Source organism: Sciurus carolinensis, chromosome 15 (genome assembly GCF_902686445.1).
Source record: "Sciurus carolinensis chromosome 15, mSciCar1.2, whole genome shotgun sequence".
Classification (NCBI taxonomy): domain Eukaryota; kingdom Metazoa; phylum Chordata; class Mammalia; order Rodentia; family Sciuridae; genus Sciurus; species Sciurus carolinensis.
The window spans coordinates 9901637-9917145 of NC_062227.1; positions in this window are offsets into that span (position 1 = coordinate 9901637).

Sequence of the window (15509 nt, forward strand, 5' to 3'; positions counted from 1 at the left end):
GGGGCTTTTGCCAAAGGTCGGATCTCACTGAGCACCAGAGGACACACAGGGGAAGAGCCTTACTTGTGCCCTAAGTGTGGACGCCCAGGTAGCCAGGAGGCCTCCCTCACTGCCCACCAGAGGACACACTCGGGAGAGCAGCCACACGTGTGCGGGGACCGTGGGGACACTTCAGGTATATGTCCTGTCTTACCAACCACGGGAAGATTCACTCTGGGGAGAGAACTTTTCTAGGTCAGCAATATGGCTGAGGCTGGAAGGAAATTAAAAAATTCTTAGAGGTAAACGAGAACAAAGAAACATCATATCAAAATCTCTGGGACACTATGAAAGCAGTACTTAGAGGAAGATTTATTTCATGGAGCGCATTTAATAAAGAAGTAAAACTCAAAAAATAAATGACCTAACACTACAGCTCAAAGCCCTAGAAAAAGAAGAACAGACCAACACCAAAAGTAGTAGAAGACAGGAAATAGTTAAACTGAGAGCTGAAATCAACGAAATTGAAACAAAAGAAACAATACAAAAAATTGACAAAATAAAGAGTTGGTTCTTCGAAAAAATAAACAAAATTGATAAACCTTTAGCCACACTAACAAAGAGAAGACGAGAGAAAACCCAAATCACTAAAATTCGGAATGAACAAGGAAATATCACAACAGACACGACCGAAATACAAAACATAATTAGAAGCTATTTTGAAAATCTATATTCCAACAAAATAGAAAATTTCGAAGACATCAACAGGTTTCTAGAGACATATGAATTGCCTAAACTAAACGAGGAGGACATACACAATTTAAATAGACCAATTTCAAGTAATGAAATAGAAGAAGTCATCAAAAGCCTTCCAACAAAGAAAAGTCCAGGACCAGATGGATTCTCAGCCGAGTTCTACAAAACTTTTAAAGAAGAACTCATTCCAATACTTCTCAAAGTATTCCAGAAAATAGAAGAGGAGGGAACTCTCCCAAACTCATTCTATGAAGCCAATATTACCCTGATTCCTAAACCAGACAGAGACACATCGAGGAAAGAAAATTTCAGACCAATATCCTTAATGAACATCGACGCAAAAATTCTCAACAAAATTTTAGCAAATCGCATACAAAAACATATTAAAAAGATAGTGCACCATGATCAAGTGGGTTTCATCCCAGGGATGCAAGGTTGGTTCAACATCAGGAAATCAATAAATGTAATTCACCATATCAATAGACTTAAAGTCAAGAATCACATGATTATTTCAATAGATGCAGAAAAAGCATTTGATAAAATACAGCACCCCTTCATGCTCAAAACACTAGAAAAAAATAGGGATAGTGGGAACATTCCTTAACATTGTAAAGGCCATCTACGCTAAACCCATGGCTAATATCATTCTAAATGGTGAAAAACTGAAAGCATTCCCTCTAAAAACTGGAACAAGGCAGGGATGCCATCTTTCACCACTTCTATTCAATATCGTCCTTGAAACTCTAGCCAGAGCAATTAGACAGACCAAAGAAATTAAAGGGATACGAATAGGAAAAGAAGAACTCAAACTATCCCTATTTGCTGATGATATGATTGTATACTTAGAGGAACCAGGAAATTCCACCAGAAAACTTTTAGAACTCATAAGTGAATTCAGTAAAGTAGCGGGATATAAGATCAATGCACATAAATCTAAGGCATTTTTATACATAAGTGATGAATCTTCAGAAAGAGAAATTAGGAAAACTACCCCATTCACAATAGCTTCAAAAAAAATAAAGTATTTGGGAATCAATCTCACAAAAGAGGTGAAAGACCTCTACAATGAGAACTACAGGACACTAAAGAAAGAAATTAAAGAAAACCTTAGAAGATGGAAAGATCTCCCATGTTCTTGGATAGGCAGAATTAATATTGTCAAAATGGCCATACTACCAAAAGTGCTATACAGATTCAATGCAATTCCAATGAAAATCCCAATGACGTACCTTACAGAAATAGAGCAAGAAATTATGAAATTCATCTGGAAGAATAAAAAACCCAGAATAGCTAAAGCAATGCTTGGCAGAAAGAGTGAAGCAGGGGGTATCGCAATACCAGATCTTCAACTCTACTACAAAGTAATAGTAACAAAAACGGCATGGTATTGGTACCAAAATAGAAAGGTGGATCAATGGTACAGAATAGAGGACACGGACACAAATCCAAATAAATACAATTTTCTCATACTAGACAAAGGGGCCAAAAATATGCAATGGAGAAAAGATAGCCTCTTCAACAAATGGTGCTGGGAGAATTGGAAATCCATATGCAACAGAATGAAACTAAACCCGTATCTCTCACCATGCACGAAACTAAACTCAAAATGGATTAAGGATCTCGGAATCAGACCAGAGACCTTGCATCTTATAGAAGAAAAAGTAGGTCCAGAGCTTCAACATGTCAGCTTAGTACCAGACTTCCTCAACAGGACTCCCATAGCACAAGAAATAAAAGCAAGAATTAATAACTGGGATAGATTCAAACTAAAAAGCTTTCTTTCAGCAAAGGAAACTATCAGCAATGCGAAGAAAGAGCCTACAGAGTGGGAGAAAATCTTTGCCAATCATACTTCAGATAGAGCACTAATCTCCAGAATCTATAAAGAACTCAAAAAACTCAACACCAAGAATGTAAATAATCCAACTGACAAATGGGCTAAGGAAATGAATAGACACTTCACAGAAGAAGACCTACAAGCAATCAACAAGCATATGGAAAAATGTTCAACATCTCTAGTAATAAGAGAAATGCAAATCAAAACCACCCTAAGATTCCATCTCACCCCAATTAGAATGGCAATTATCAAGAATACAAGCAACAACAGGTGTTGGCGAGGATGTGGGGAGAAAGGTACACTCTTACATTGCTGGTGGGGTTGCAAATTAGTGCAGCCACTCTGGAAAGCAGTGTGGAGATTCCTTAGAAAACTTGGAATGGAACCACCATTTGACCCAGCTATTCCACTCCTTGGCCTATACCCAAAGGACTTAAAATCAGCATATTACAGAGATACAGCCACATCAATGTTCATAGCTGCTCAGTTCACAATAGCCAGATTGTGGAACCAACGTAGATGTCCTTCAATTGATGAATGGATAAAGAAAATGTGGTATATATATACAATGGAATATTACTCAGCCATAAAGAATGATAAAATTATGGCATTTGCAGGCAAATGGATGAAACTGGAGAATATCATGCTAAGTGAGATAAGCCAATCTCAAAAAACCAAAGGAAGAATGATATCGCTAATAAGTGGATGATGACACATAATGGGGTTGGGAAGGGTTAGTGTTGGGGTTGGAGTTGGGTTTAGGGAGGGGGGCAGGAATGGAGGAAGGAAGGACTGTATAGATGGAGGGGAAGGATGGGAGGGGAGGGGGGGAAGGGAAAAAGTGGCAGAATGAATCAAACAACATTGCCCTATGTAGATTTATGATTACACAAATGGTATGCCTTTCCTCCATGTACAGACAGAGAAACAACATGTATCCCATTTGTTTACAATAAAAAAAATATATTTTGCCTAATACTAAAAAAAAAAAAAAAGACTATAGGTGGTAAAAATTATAAAGACAAACAAGGAAATTATGACTGTACAATCCAGTCTTTACTGCTCTAGGGAAGAGGAAACACATGGGAATTCTGGGGAACCTACAACATCCTGTATCTTGATCTGGCTGATATTTTGATGGGTGCTGTGTGATTACTTGTTAAACCATATGTGTATGTTTGATGTTTGATGTTTAACATTTATATTCTACTACAATTACAACTGAATTGCTTTTTAAAATAGAACTGCACCAATTTTTTAAAAATGATGGGATTAAAAAGAAAACTACCTTTGATGTCAAAAGCCAAAAAAAAAAAAATATGGCTGAGGTTTTTGCTGAAAGATAAGGCTCCAGGTATTTAAGGAAAAGTTTCTAGCTGTGATTCTATGAAACCAGAGAAGTCACCTGTTTCCAATACAGGTGTTCCCATTCCACAGGGAGACCTCGGGGGGAAATAGACTGGAGGGTCTCCAAGACCGAGACCTGGCGAGGCAGACAGAGGTTTCACACCTTGAGAGTCACCGTCTTTGACTCAGTGATCCACCTGGGGCTCACTGGGCCCAATGGGTTGGCGGCCCTCCTTACCCGCTTGTTGGGGTGGCAGTATTGCTCTTATGGCCCTAAAAAGTAGCTTTTGGTCCAGTGAAATTGCCCCTCATCTCTTTATCAAATGACCTCCCAGCCACACCCTTGTGTTCACTCCAGAACACGCTTTCTCATTTTTGGCTATATGGATGGGGTGAAATGTAAATCTTAAACGTTCTCTGGCAGGGGCTGTGGCTCAGAGGTGAAGTGCTTGCCTTGCATGTGTGGGTCACTGGTTTCAATCCTCAGCACTACATAAATAAATAAAATAAAAGTACTGTGTCTATCTACAACTAAAAATAAATTTAAAAGTTCTGATTTCTTTTTGCTTAACAATCCCTTCAATTTATCTCTCTCCTCATATTTCACTATCAACAGCAAGAAGAAATCAGGTCACACCTCAATCACTTGGTGTAGAAATCTTGCCTGAATCTGTGCATTATCTCTTAAAATATCTACATTGTAAAAAACACTAAATTGTAGAACACTATTTGGTCAAGTTCTTTGCCACTGTATAGCAAACATTTCAGTTTCAACGTAAGTGTTCCTCACTTCTAAGACCTGACCAGAATCACCTTAAACATGCACCTCAAAACTGGTCTAGTCACTACATACTATGCAATTCCATGCCACTTCCAGTTTTAGGTTTGTTGTGACAGCACCCAACTCTTGCTGCTAAAATCTGTGTTAGTTCTCCAGGGCTAGTGTAAGAAACCACTTGACCGATGTCTTAACAGAAACCTACTTTCTCACGTTCTGGAAGCCGGAAGTCCCAGATGCAGGTTCAGTCTCTACTGCAGCCTCCCTCCTTGGCTTGTGGACGCCTCTTCTCACGTGTCTTCACGTCACCTGCTCTCCTGGTGTCTTTCCCAGTTCTCACAAGGATGTTACTTGCCTTAGGGCCACACCCATGACCTCACTTTAACCTCGGTTACTTCTTTGAGTGTCCTATCTCCAAATATCGTTAACACCGGGAATTAGGGTTTTGACACATGCAGTGGAGTGGGAAAGGGATGCAATGTGATCCATAACACACTCTCTAGACCCCAAGTCATGCCTCGCAGGAACTCCTGCCATCGGGGGTGTTCTGGCTACTCCTTTCCTTTTTCCCTAACTGTGAAGGTGGCAGACATCACTAGCAGATGAAGTGGAGGGGAAGAGTTTGCCTTCTTTCATGGATTATGAGATAGCTGACTTATGCTTTCCTTTCTGCACAGCAGTCCTCTGTACTATTTTATGACCTTTTGGTTTTTAAGTAAACTGATTCTCTCTGAAGCTGCACACCTGTCATGTACCTCATCCACTGATCTACAAGGAGAAGTAAAGGGATTCATGGAGGTATTACCCTTGCACGTATTCCAGACTCTGGGCCCGTGTAAAGTAAGTGATAATATGGCCTTTGACCCGGCCCCTTCCTAAGTCCTCCAGTGTCTGTGATGAGAGGCCCTGACCACATACCCTAACCAGACTGAAGGGCATTTATTTATGCCCTGTCCTTGTATCCTAAGGCTCCATCTTGTTACTATGCTCACATGCCTGTGATCCAGCCCAAGATGTCAGGCGCTTTAGTCACAAACCTCTTGAGTCTTCTAGTCACAGGCTAAGGATGTGAAGTCCCCCACCCTTACCCCTTGACCATCTACCCTCATTTTCTCTAATCCCAGAACCCAAGTGCCCCCAACCCCAGTCAATGCCCATCCTGCCCCAGGACTGGCTCTGGCCCTGTACCTTCGATGTCAAGGGTTCACTGCAGGGTCAGTCTTTCCAGGTCCCGAAACCTTGGCTCAGAGGAGCTTTTCCCAAAATGAAAAGAAACAGATTTCAGTTTTGAGGAATCACCAAGTTTGGAGGGATGGATGAAAGAATGATAGTTGGGAGCCATTGGCCCCAGTGTCTTGGCTGGGAATACCTAGATCTCAGTGACCTCAGGTCATCGTGGGCAGAGGTGGCCTAAGGAGCAGCTGGAGATGGGGTCGCAGCAACACAGTTTTTGCTTTTTTGCTTCAGCTGCTTCCCAAAGTGCAGAGCTTCAAGTCAAAAATGGTTTGTGTAAATGTGTACATGTGAGGGGGTGGGGGAATTTGTGGTTTTGTAATCTGTGCTGGATAAATCTGAAACCTCCTTTATGTAAAAATGGTGCTGAAGGAGAAAAGAACCCTTGTGACTGGGTTAATAGAAAACCACAGCAAACAAACAGTGTTTTATAGAAAGAGGAAATCTAAGCCTAACACTACCACAAATGTAGCTACTGGCCTTTGGGGGAAAAAATGAACCACGAAAACATATATATTTTTAGAATTACTCTGTCTGAACTCTGTAAATATAATATCTTGCCATTAATTCTTAAAAACACAAAATGACTGGATCATGTTGATAATTTTTGGAAGCTAATGATATTACTCTTTTGATTGGAATAAAGCTAGTGACTCCAACTTTGATAATGCTGAATTAAGATACAATACTTAGAAATAACATTAATAGTGTTCCAAACCAATAAGAAGAAAACCACAAAACACAACAGAAACACAAAAGTAGAACTGAACAACTGGAAAGGCATTGTAGAACATCCTAATCTAATGAAAATGATGCAATCATATTAAAAGTTCCAATGAGTTTTTCAATTATGGCAACTATAAGTTAATCTTAAAAGTCGTGCATAAAATTAACATAAAAATTGCTACAAAATACTGTTCCAGAAGTGTTCTAGGGAGAGGGCTAACCTTCTAAATACAGAAGCATCCTATAAGTCCTCTACAGTTTAAATGATATGGTACTGGCAAATGAACGGCTGGATGGAATGTAATAGAAGAAGCAGAACTACACTTAAATACATTTGAAAACAATGTAGTATTTCAGAAAGGTGAAATAGCAAGTCACTGTGCAAAACTTGTTTTAATAAATGGGACACATTCAGTGGAAAAATGTTACAACTCCACTTCTTACATCATACACAAGAATTCTAAGTGAGCCAGAGAGCTAAATGTAAAAAAATAAAATTAAAAGTGCTAGAAGAAAGCTTGGATGAAACAAGCTTTAACCTAGTGTCAAGGAAAAGTTTTCTAAAGTTTTCTTAGAATCTAGAGTCAATAGAAGGTTAACAAATGCTCTGGGTAATATTTTTAAATTTTTACATGAATAAAGAACATCATCTGTGGCAATTTTCAAAATAAAAATGATCACAAGAAAAATACCAACACATGTAAATCAACATATTTTGCTAATAAGGATTTATCTTCACTGTAAGATGTGTCAAAAATTACAGTGGAAAGACCAGGAATCTTATAGAAGTCTATCCTCATATTTATCTAGTGGGCAAAAGACATGACCTAACTCATTACCAAGGGGTATAAATATATGAATATATAATGTATGCATATATACCACATGGAGATACCCTTTTTCACCAATCAGCATACCACATATGAAATATCTTGACAGTACTCTACATTGGGAGAAAAAGTGCATATTCTACCTTACTGGTGGAAATGCAAAGAAGGAAACTGGAAATATTTAATAAAATTACATATATACCTATTGCCACAGCAAGCACTCTTCCAAGAATGTATCCTGAAGAGTCACTTGTACTTCTATAAATATATAAATGCATGTGGTTATTTATCATATTGTTTATAGTTGCAAAATACTGGAAATTGCTTGAACACTAAATAAGAGGAAACTGAATAAACTGCTACATACACACAATGGAGTACAATGCAGCTGTGAAAAACAATGAGGAAGAGCATACCAGCAAATTGGTATGGAGTACTTTTAGGAAGTGTTAAAGGAAAACAGCAAAGTTCAAAAACATATGTAGTTTGCTACCTTTTTTGAAGAAAGAAGGGAAAATAATGAACATATTTGACTATATACCCTCAGCCTTGTACGTGGTTTGTTATAATTGCATCCTGAAATTACAAACAAACCCTAAACTCTTGTGTACTGAAGCAGTATGGGCAAAGTGATTCTGAAACTATTTTGTTTATATTATAGTACTGAGAAAATGAGTCCATGTATCTCTTGTTGGGAGGCAGGTTCTCACTGTGGAAGGAAGGTCCTACAAATGTGGAATGGGATAGAGTAAGGATCCTGTGACTTAGGAGTACTGGTGTGACCTTTTGATTCCTAACAACTGCACATGAATGCTTATGACCACATGCATATCTTTCTGCACGTATATATGTCTGTTTTTGTGTGTTTATGTATAAACACTTACATATTTTCTAGGTGTCTCCACGACCAAGAAGTAGGGACGATCCAGTAGCAGTGCTCACACAGAATGTCTAGATATGAGTCTGTAACTGTTTTCCATGAACAGAAACCAGGACTTCTTGAAGCAACTGATTTAAGAACTAGGATTTGATGATCCTAAAATAGTCTACCATGCCCAAGAGCTAGAAAAACAAAAACAAATATGCCACCAGATCAGGAGCCAGTTTAAATGGGTTCCCACCCCTGGTCGAATCTGGATAATATGAGCAACAGACTATTTGAGTCCACTAATGACTTGAAAACCACTGTGGAAAGGCACCACCTTGTGCATCTATACCAATCACAAACACATCAGTAAATGCAGTCTCTTGCTACAGTGGGATGCAAGGGTCAACTGGTATCACCACATTTCCCTGCTAATTCAGTATCCTGTACAACTCCATGGTACATTTAACAAAGCTAAAAAGCCAGCATCGAAAGGACACTATTAATTTAACCACAGACTTCATTTGGATTTCCAATGACTTTTTACTACTTCCCTCTTTCTGATCAAGGATCCCTGGAGACATTTAGTGGTCACACCTCTCTTGTCTCCTTCAATCTGTGACAGTTTCTCTCAGACTCTGTCTTCATGACCTTGGCACTTGGATTTCATAGACTGCCTCTCAATTTTGAATTGTTTGATATTTTCTTATTAGATTGGCATTATTGACTTTTTGGAATACTACAGAAGTGAAATATCCTTACTGTATCTTGTCAAGGGGTGCATAATTACCAGCATGGCATGTTCCTGGTGATAGTAACCTTGATCATTTGATGAAGATGGTGTCTGCCAGATTTCCCTACCACAGAGTTACCACTGTCCTCCTTCCATAAGAGTTATTAGTTATTCCTTCTATTAGTTAGAAGTAGTTTCAAGTCCAGCACACATGTCAAGGGAAGTGAATTAATCTCTCTCTTGGAAAAGGGATTATGAAAGAAGTTATATGCAAATCTGATTTTAACTTTAAATTTATATCTTAACTGATACATAAAAACATAAATACAGCACGTTTATGTTGTACCATGTGATGTTTCAATACATGTATATATTGTGTAATCCTTAAATTGGGATAAACATATCTATCTCCTCAAGCATTTATCATTTCTTCACAGTGAAAATATTCAAAATCCTAACTTAGTTGGACGTGGTGGTTCATGCCTGTAATCCCAGTGACTCAAGGAGCTGAGGCAGGAGGATCACAAGTTCGAGGCCAGCCTCAGCACATTAGTGAGGCCCTAGGCAACTTAGTGAGACTCTGTCTCAAAATTAAAAAAAAAAAAAAAAACATAAAAAAAGCCTCACTGGCAAAGCACCACTGGGTTCATCCCCAGTACAAAAAAAATCCTCATCTATAGTTTTTTGAAATATGAAGTACGTTATCATTGTATTCTGTCGCTTGATTGTGCAATGGCAAACCAGACTTTCTTATTCCTTTCTATCAATAATTTAGCGCTCATTGATCAACCTCCCATTCAACTTCTATGAGACCAATATTTTACATTCTACATATGAGATCACGCGGCACTTGTCTTTCTGTGCCTCGCTTATTTCACTTAATATAATTAGCTCATCAGAAATCACAACAGTCATTAATAAATATTTTGAGGAAGATTTTTTTGTGTGGTGTTGGGGATTGAACCCAGGGCCTTATGCTGCAAGGCAAGCACTCTACCAACTGAGCTGTATCCCCAGCCCTGAGGGAGATATTTTGAGGATATCCTTTTTCCCTTAAAAATTTCTCAACTGACACATAAAATTGCAGATAGTTGTGGGAGTAAAGTGTGATACTTCTATATATGTATACACTATTACAGCTTGTGCTGGGAAGTTTTGTATTCCTCCCTTCTATTTATAAACGATGAAATAAATTGTTTTGAACTATGGCCACTTTATTGGGCAATAGAATATTAGAACTTAATCCTTCTATCCAACTGTATTTTGTTACCCATTATCCAACCTCCTGCTATCTTTCATCCCCTGTCTCCTCAATGTTTGGTCCATAATTTCAGCATATCCTGATGGATCTTGCCATAGGGAATTATCACTATACTGTTCCAGCTTCCTTTTTATCCAAGCAAACTCCCGGAAAAAAAAGTTACTCAGATTGTTTGACCTTGAGAAATCAACTGATCAGTGCTCTATTTCTTGTTGATTTTATGAGATGCCTCCAATGTATCCCAAAGCATTTGTCCAAATGAAAGGGGAGGTATCAGACTTCAGTAATAACTGAAATCAATCCTGTCTGGCCCCACTTTAAGCAAATTAAGGCTAAAGTTATTCACTTGCTAAGAATCCTATTGACAGAATCAGCAAAGAGAAAAACATGCACACAAAGTACATATTGGAGTTCAGACTCTGATTGTTTTGGAGAAGTCTGCACCTCAGCAGGCACATGATTAAGAGATGATAAGGTCATTTGAAATATTACTCCTAATACTGAATTTGAAAATAAGATGCTGACACAAAACCTGTTCCTAGCTGTCAGACTCCTTTCTATAAGTTCTGTGTTGTGCGATAGTATTATCTTGGTGAAAACTTCAGATGAACCCAGGAAGGGCTCAACCAGAGTAATCATGGTGCAATTTTAAGTACTGCATTTCTCAGATGTACTGAACTTGTCATAGCAAAATTTTACAGTTTCAGTAGAAAACCACAACACCCCCAAAGTTTTTCCTTCATCAATTACTTGAGTGGTATTTGTGATTTCTTGAAGCTTAGTATCAGCAAGATGATTATTTGTATGTCTTTATATAAGAGTTGTTACCTTTTGTTACCTTTTATAACTAGGCTATTGTCATACTCCCAGAATGTAGTGATATTTAAAAGATCAAACCGTTTGAAATAATTTTGTTTTTCCTTACAACCATCTTCCAAATATTATCATCCTTGAAGGTACAACTGTAGGTCACTCAGGAAGAAGTTAATCAGTGGGTCGTGATTTCACCCCATAACTTTTCCACTAGAGTATTTTAATGGAAGGAATCTTTTGTGTTACAGAGGAATCATGGGTGACAATCCCTAAAGCTACTTGAGTTCCTTGCTGCACATGTTATACTGATGCTAAGTGATGGGTTGTCCATGTGAAGAGATTTTCTTAGAAGTAGTAAGGTCAAAAATAAGAAAAAGCCAGGCATGGGGGTGCACACCTGTAATCCCAGCGGCTTGAGAGGCTGAGGCAGGAGGATCATGAGTTTAAAGCCAGCCTCAGCAACTTAGTGAGGACCTAAGCAACAAAAAAGGCTGGTGATGTGGCTCAGTGTTTAAGTGTCTCTGGGTTCAATCCTGGTACTAATATAAATAAATAAATAATAAACACCTGTTTCTTGATTTAAACAAGTTAATAAAGTAGAAATCATTATTCTCACTTATAATTGTCTTGAACCCAGGATATTGTGGTAATAGTCTAACTCCATGAAATTGTTAACTCCTATTATGATATAGGACTTGAAATCCTGATTCAGTTATTTGCCATGGCCTTGCTTCTTACTTGGTCCATTTCTTGATGAATGCTTTTAAAAATCTGTTCCCATGTTAACAATATTTCAACACATAGAATAGAGGACATAAAACCCCAAACCAACAAAACCCCAAGAAGAAATAATCAGAGGGGGATATCAGGTCCCACTTCTGGACAACTACTTATATATCAAAAACAGAAGTCTCAGAACATAGAAGATAACTACACATGAAAGGATGCACGTATGAACGAGGAAAGGGAATTATCTCAATTGATGTGCAAGTTCAAGACCTCTGAAAACACAAAGAAACAGGCAAACCTTTTTTTTGTGTGTGGTGCTGGGGATCGAACCTAGAGTGCTTGCAAGGCAAGCACTCTACCAACTGAGCTATCTCCCAGCCCCAAAACAGGCAAACCAATCTACCCAAACTCACAGTCCAACAGAGGAACCCACAGATATGGAAGAGAATGAAATTCCTGATAAAAACTTTAAAAATTATCAAAACGTTCAATGAACCAAAAGATGATCTGAGGTATGAATCAAGAGAGCAAATATAGGAAGTGAAAGACCTTTTCAATAAATAAATAGAGATATTGAAAAGAAACCAATTAGAACTCCTAGAAATGAAAAAGACACAATCATATTAAAAATTCACTTGAATTTTACTCTTAGAAGTTAAAATAAAATATTAAGGCATTTTAACTAACTTTCTACCTTGAAATTAAAAGTATTTTCTAATTTAGAGGGAAAATATATCAAGGAAGGCCAAGGAGTAGCCAAGCATATTAATAATTTTAAATTAATGCATAATTAATAGAAAATAATACCCATAAAATTTATGATCTAAGTGAAAAACTGTATTTTCATTTTTTAACCTTTGGTTACTAATAAAATATATGTTTCAGGGAGAAAAAAAATTCACTTGAAAGTATCACCAAAATACTGCATAGACAGTAGAACTTCTTCAGGTGTGAAGACAGGATATATGAACTTTAACACTCAGTATGCAATAAATTTAAAAAAGACCATAATCAAAATAACAAGAACTCTGGGAAAGTATCAACAGAAAAAAACCTGAGTCACTGGAATAGGGAAAAAATGGAGATACAGAATGATGGCATTAAGAACATCTTCAGTGAGATAGTAGCACAAGAATTTCCTCAAATTAGAAATGAGATAGACATCCACATAAGGAGGTTTATAGGATCCCAAATAGACAAGATAAAAAAACGAACCTAAGATACATCATAATCAAAATGCCTACCACAGAAAATAAGGAAAGAATAGTAAAAGCTGCAAGGCAAAAAATCGCATTTAGTGGAAAACCAATAGCGCTTACTTATGACTTCTCAGTTCAGGCCATAAAATCAAGGAGAGCCTGGAATGAGATTCCAAGCTCTAAAAAGAAAATAGTTGCTAACCAGGATTTCTATGTCAAGCAAAACTGTTCTTATATCAATGAAGAAACAAAAACTTTCCATGACAAGGATAAAATAAAAGGATTCATGACCACTAAGCCAGCACTATAAAGATACACTGCACAGAGAAGAACCCAAAAACAAGCCCCAGGGCTCCCAAATATATGATGATAACTAGAAGAGCAACCAAATAAATGAAAATCAAGACAGAATTAAATATAGTGAACAAACCAAAATGGCAGGAAAACATCTACCCATAATAGTACTGAATGTAAATGGTCTCAACTCTATTAAAAGACACAGAATGGATTTCAAAAAAATCCATCTATATATTGCTTGCATGAGACTCATCTCATAAGCAAAGATACCCACAGGCTAAAAGTAAACGAATGGAAAAAATGTTCCATACAAATGGAGTTTGAAAATAAGTGGGAATAGCTATTCTAATATTTGACAAAGCAGATTTCAAGCAAAAACTAATCAGAAGAGACAAAGAAGGTCACTGTACACTGGTAATCCACCAAGAAGATATAATGATAATAAATATATATGACCTAAATGTCAGCGCATCTAATTACATAACAAAATACTTCTTGACATTAAATTCCAGATAAACCTCAATACAATAATACTGGGTAGTTTCAACACATCCTCATCACCAATAGACAGGTCATCCAAGCAAAATCAATAAAGATATTTCTAACCTAAATAATACCATAAAATAAATGAACCTAACTGGCACCTACTAAATATTTTACCCCCAAACATCTGTATTTACATTCCTCTTAGCCACTCATGGAACCTTTTCCAAAACAGACCATATTTTAGGTCACAACGTAAGTCTTAGTAAAAAAAAAAGATATTGATATAATCCTACACATCATATCAAATCATAATGCAATGAAACTAGAAATCAACAGCAAGAAAAACAATAGAAAACACATAAGCACACGCAGATTGGACAATACTCTTTTAAAATAAGAAATGAAAGAAGAAATAGAGAAATTCTTAGAAACAAATGAGAACAGAGATATAGTATATCAAAATCTCTGGGACAGTATGAAGGCAGTTCTAAGAGGAATATTTATAGTATTGAGTACTTACATTAAAAAATAGATTCAAAATAATAAAATGCTCCATTTCAAGGCCTTAGAAAAGACAGAACAAACAAATTACAAAACCAGTAGAAGACAAGACATAATTAAGATCAGAGCTGAAATTAATGAAATTGAGAATAAAAAATACATAGGATCAATGCAACAAAGAGTTGGTTCTTTGAAAAGATAAATAATTTTGATAAACCCTTAGCCAAACTAATCGAAACAGAAAGAAGACCTAAATAAAAAATCAGAGATTAAAAAGGAGATATAACCAAAGATATCTCTGAAATGCAGAGGATCATTAGAAACTACTTTGAAAATGTACACCTAATAAATTGGAAAATCTAGAAGATATGGACAGATTTCTAGAGACATACGACCCACCCAAATTAAATGAGGAAGGTACAGAAAACATAAACAGACCAATATCAAGTAATGAGATTAAAACAGCAATTAAAAGTCTTCTAACAAAGAAAGGTCCTGGACCAGATGGATTCTCAGTTGAGTCTTATCAGAACTTAAAGAAGAACTAACACCAGTCTTTCTCTCATTCCAAAATATGTTCTATGAAGCCAATATGACCCTGACACCAAAATAAGACGAAGATGCACCGAAAAAAGAAAACTACAGGCCATTTTCCCTGATGATCATGGCAAAAATCCTTAATAAAATATCAGCAAAATACATTAAAAAACACTAGAAGAGAATACACCCTGATTGAGTAGGTTTTATTCTAGGGATGCAAGGTTGGTTCAACATACGCAAATCAAAAATGTAATCAGCACATAAGTAGAATTTAGAGCAAGAATAATAAGATCATCTGAATAGATGCAGAAAAGGTCTTTGATAAAATCCAGTCATTCATGTTAAAAATACAAAAGAAACAAGTGATAGAAGGAACATATCTCAACATTATAAAGGCTATATATGACATCACTCTTATTAAATACAGTACTTAAAATGTTAGTAAGAATAATTAGGTAAGAGAAGGAAAATAAAAGGGATTCACACAACAGGAAGAAGTCAAATTAGGTTTCCAAATGATATCCTATATTTAGAAAATCAAGAAACTTTCACAAGAATTACAGAGCTAAAAATAATTCAGCAGACAGGCAGGACACAAA